This window comes from Apostichopus japonicus, chromosome 13, assembly GCF_037975245.1.
Source record: "Apostichopus japonicus isolate 1M-3 chromosome 13, ASM3797524v1, whole genome shotgun sequence".
Lineage (NCBI taxonomy): Eukaryota > Metazoa > Echinodermata > Holothuroidea > Aspidochirotida > Stichopodidae > Apostichopus > Apostichopus japonicus.
In genome coordinates this window covers 26,739,549-26,744,993 of record NC_092573.1, presented here as the reverse complement: position 1 = coordinate 26,744,993, position 5,445 = coordinate 26,739,549, and positions in this window count along the sequence as shown.

Sequence of the window (5,445 nt, the reverse complement as noted above, 5' to 3'; positions counted from 1 at the left end):
ACCGAGACTTTTTTTGCTGAATATTGGTACTTTTTCTCAAAATGACCCACTACCACCCCGGAGAAGAGACACACCTACAAGTTTCATCATATTTAGGAAAGGGGACACCCTGGCGGTGGTACCATGAAAAGATGGCCGTAATCGGACCACCCAAGTGACCATGGTAACGCTCCAAACTAGAAGGGTCGGGATTTTCCCGTAGGTAGTAACACTAATTATTATGGCCTTTTCGGATTTTTTTTTCAAATGATCCCCTTATCACCCCGGGGAAGTAATGCACCTACACGTTTTATCCGAGTTTGGGAAGGGGAAACCATAGCGGTGGTACCCTGGAAATATGGGGGAAATCAGACTGACCTAGTAACCATGGTAACGCTCCAAAGTAAAAAAGTCAGGATTTTCAAAAAAGTATATAACTAATTATTTTGCCTTTACAGATTTTCTTTCAAAATGACCCCCCCCTATCACCCAGGAATGAGAAGACCTAGGAGTTTCATCCTGGTTTGGAAAGAGGACACCCTAGTGGTGGCACCATGAAAAGATGGCCATAATCGGACTACCTAGTAACTATGGTAACGCTCCAAAGTAGAATGGTCGGAAATTTTTGGAGTTTTTTTTCAAAATGACCCCCCTATCACCCCGGGGAAGAAACGCACCTACAAGTTTCATCATATTTAGGAAAGGGGACACCCTAGCGGTGGTACCATGAAAAGATGGCCGTAATCGGACCACCCAAGTGACCATGGTAACGCTCCAAACTAGAAGGGTCGGGATTTTCCCGTAGGTAGTAACACTAATTATTATGGCCTTTTCGGATTTTTTTTCAAATGATCCCCTTATCACCCCGGGGAAGTAATGCACCTACACGTTTTATCCGAGTTTGGGAAGGGGAAACCATAGCGGTGGTACCCTGGAAATATGGGGGAAATCAGACTGACCTAGTAACCATGGTAACTCTCCAAAGTAAAAAAGTCAGGATTTTCAAAAATGTATATAACTAATTATTTTGCCTTTACAGATTTTCTTTCAAAATGACCCCCCTATCACCCAGGAATGAGAAGACCTAGGAGTTTCATCCTGGTTTGGAAAGAGGACACCCTAGTGGTGGCACCATGAAAAGATGGCCATAATCGGACTACCTAGTAACTATGGTAACGCTCCAAAGTAGAAGGGTCGGAATTTTTTGGAGTTTTTTTTAAAAATGACCCCCCTATCACCCCGGGGAAGAAACGCACCTACAAGTTTCATCGTATTTTAGAAAGAGGACACCCTAGCGGTGGTACCCTGAAAAGATGGCCATAATCGGACTACCCAAGTAACTATGGTAACGCTCAAAAGTATAAAAGTCGGTATTTTTCGGAAATTTTTCAAAATGACCCCCCTATCACCCCGGGGAAGAAACGCTCCTACAAGTTTCATCGTATTTTAGAAAGAGGACACCCTAGCAGTGGTACCCTGAAAAGATGGGATAAATCGGACTGGCCTTGTAACCATGGTAACGCTCCAAAGTATAAAAGTAGGTATTTCCAGAATTTAGTGTTGTAGGTGCCTAAGTCCCAAGTGTCCATTTCCAGGTCCCGAGTGTCCATTTCCAGGTCCCGAGTGTCCATTTTTGGTGTCTATCTCCAAAAGTGGGGGTTACAGGGACTATTATCATTATTATTACCATTAGTATTACTACTATTATTATTTTTATTATTACTATCATTATTATTATTACTATTATTATTATTATTATTGTTACTACTATTATTATTACTAACTTTATTACTACTATTAATACCATTATTATTATTATTGTTTCCTCGATAATTAATATTATTTATATCATCGATAAGTAATTTAATTTCATCGATAATTAATATTATTTATATCATCAATAATTAATGACATTTCATCGATAATTAATATTATGCCATAAACGAAGGAGTGGGCAATAGACTTTGATTACCGCATCCCCACCCACATCCAGGACTCCCCGTCTAATAGCAAACTATTTGGGCAGAAAACACCATATGTACGTACTTATAGAGTATTATTGGTCTCCAATATGACCTGAATTACCGGAATGCATATAATCTTTGAATTGCTTTTAGTAGTTGTGCAGTTGGTAGGATAACGTGGAATCTGCCGTCAGTTGTTTTAGTTGATCCTTCTAAACTGTTGCTTCCCGTGAATGTTAATCCAAGCTAAGTCATGATATGCATTATGAATTGAGGGCGCAACTACCTATATCTGGTGTGTTTGTATACATACATTATAAATACCAGGTGGGCAGCTTCAATTGTTTGTTTTTTGGCCCACCCATGCAGTGGCTCTATTCTCGTTGACTGATGGGTGGGCAACACTGGATTTTCTGATTTTGCATGCAATTAAACAATACTTATTTCAACTTTGTTCAATAACAAACACTGTCGGGGATTTTTTTAAATCTCCTCTCCCAGCCCAGCTTTGAAATGATGTGCACGTTTTACTAGGTATTATTAAACCACAGAGGCGTTGATCCGTTTTCAGGATTGAAGAGCGCAGATTCACGACCGATACAAGCAAATACACTTGAACCGAATCCCCCCCCCCCCACTCCATACGAATATTTACAGGAAGCAAGTTAGTTCATTGTAAGAATCTACCAAAACGTGAGGAGGAAGGGGGGCAGAGAACTTGTGAGCCGTTTAGGAAACTCATTTTATTTATGCTCCATTTTTGTAATCGCTTTTCTTGAAAATTCAAATTTCTCTCGAAATTCCTACCATTTCTTTCAATATTGGAAGACTGAGAAAATAGATTTCTTCTACTTTTTTACTTTTTCGAAATTTTGACTACTTTATCTCAAATTGTCCATAATATCCTCAACGTTTCTTTTCATATCGAAATATTGACTTATTATATCAAAAGAGCAACCTATACCTTTGTTAGAAAACGACGGATTTTGAAAGTATATGAAACAAGTGATTTTTTATTTATTTTATTATCATTGCAGGGAGTTGCTAACAACTCCCTGCTCAGAGTCCGTTTTTGCCTATCACGAATGTGCTTGCCCACTGTATTTTACATGCCCGAGGATATGTCCTATACAAACCTAGTATCAATCGAAAGCATTGCCGGGGGCGTTTTCTGGGCAGTACAGCAAATTGATACAGCTTTGTGAAAAAGAAAAGTACACTAGGCTATTCATACTAGGGTCTTAACAAGAATATTATTTCAGTGTTGCTGAAGTATACCGTTACAAGTTTGATGCAGACTAATTAATTATATTAATTTGTATTGACTAAATCAAATACAGAAACGTGTGGGTTATAGCTGACAGATAGTTCAGCAAGTGACCCAGCTTAAAACGACCAAGCTCAAAGCGACCCAGCTTTATGTTTTCTGGTTAGAGAGAACTATAGTGTTTTTCAATACTACAAACTGTCTTTTCAGAATTAGACACAGAGACATGAAAGTTCCCTTATGTGCAGTGAATGTTCTCTTCTCGGAAGTAATATAACACATGGAGCTGGGCTTTCATATCTCAATGATGTGAGACTGGCAAACTTTGACTACCCTTTGTGTGTTTAACTTATCATAACAAGTTTCAACACCGTGCTTGTCAACCGCTGAAGCTATAGTAACACGCACAGACACGGGAGAACACCAACTTCAATGTACTAGAAATATACACAGTGGTGGCACAAGCCCTAGCAATCTGATCTCTAGCATTTGGCGATTCGTCTTGATTGATATCTCTTAGCGAGTTCAAATCACAGAAAGAGGAATTGCACTTCTCTGGAATGTGGTCCAAGTCTTGCTGTTGGCGGGTCCTGCATGGGAACTTCGGCTAAAGCGTCAGCAGATATTTCTTGTTATCTATCTTGAAGCAATCTTCAAGTTCAGAGAGTGAGTTTATGTCTGATAAGAATTCAATTTCAGCGGAATGTATTGTGCAATCCCGGTAGTCGTCGGAAGTGGTAGGACGTGATAGCCGTATTATTCAAATATAAGAAAGTTAGACAAACTCAGAGAACGAATTTCCCAAAATATGCCCTTTTGTTTTATTACTCAGTACTTTCATGGGTGGTAATACCATTCTGAATTCGACTTCAATCTTCAACTTTGGGACCAACTTGGCATCGATTTGGGACCGACTTTTGACTTTGTAAATGTACACCCCGGGCAACAACAAACCATAAGAACATTTAAAACAGTTCTTAATTTACCTCATAAATGAAACATTATGAAAACGACGCAATAGCCAAAATGAACTTCAGAGTCTGGAGAGGATTTTTTGGTGCATATCTGGAAGTGGACACTTAATTTGTATTATCTTGTAAACTTGAATAGAGTTTGGTAATACAAACAAAAATTACATATATGTTTAAATATATTGCCTTTTGGTACAACAAGCCATGGAATCATAGACTGTATAGCTGCACTATACTGGACAGAGTAAAGCGGGCACTCCTTGTGACAGTATGAGCTAGTTGCAAAAATTGATTAAATGTCCGATGTTTACGTTATGTATCAATATATGCCCACAAATTATGCCAGGATATTTACTTGTGTACTTACTTGACTTGCATCGAATCAATGCCTTAATTGGATGTTTACAACATTATACATAAGTTATTGGGTTCGGTCGAATAGGGCATATAATTCCATCACTCGCCCTATAGGTGCCTACTATAATTCAATTACAACTAAAGGTAAACAGCAGGATTCCATTAAGGTTTATTTGAAATCCGTATTTTATGAGGTATAAGGTTGAAACTGTGACCTTTAGTATGTTTTAATCGTCACATATAGTTGAGCGCCCTTCGCGTCGATATAAGCCCCGTGTTGTATAGAACCATGCAATTGGTTGTTGTCATATCAATGTAATTTAAGGCTGAATTTGCATCATTTTCAAACTGCTAGGGTTCAACTTTTACTTTCTCTCCCCCCGCTTTTCTTCACCCACCTCTCACTCCACTCTCTCTCTCTCTCCCCTTCTTGTTACCCACATTTCTCCCTCCTCCATCTCTCTCTCCACCCACCTCGCTCTCTCCACCCACATCTCTCTCTCCATGCACCCACCTCTCTCCCTCCACCCACCAACCTCTCTCTCTCCACCCACCTCTCTCTGTCTAGGTATGAAATTTATCTGCTCTATGTATATTTGCATACTTTTGCTCTCCTGTAATTATAGTTCCCTGGTTTGATTTTCGTTGTACTTTTTCTTTCGTTCTTGTAATCTTGGTTCATTTTCTTATTTTTTTTATTCATGTTGATTTTATTGTTTTCTCGTTATTTTCTGAACCTCGACTTTCTTTGCGTGCGGAGGATTGGAAGGGGGATTCCCGTCCATCAATTCCTTCCGTAACATCACGTGAGTCTCCTCAATCCACGTGTTCTCTATACTTTTCATATTAAACAATTATGTACAGAAAACAAACAAACAAAGCAAGACAAAGAATCAAGGAATTCCGC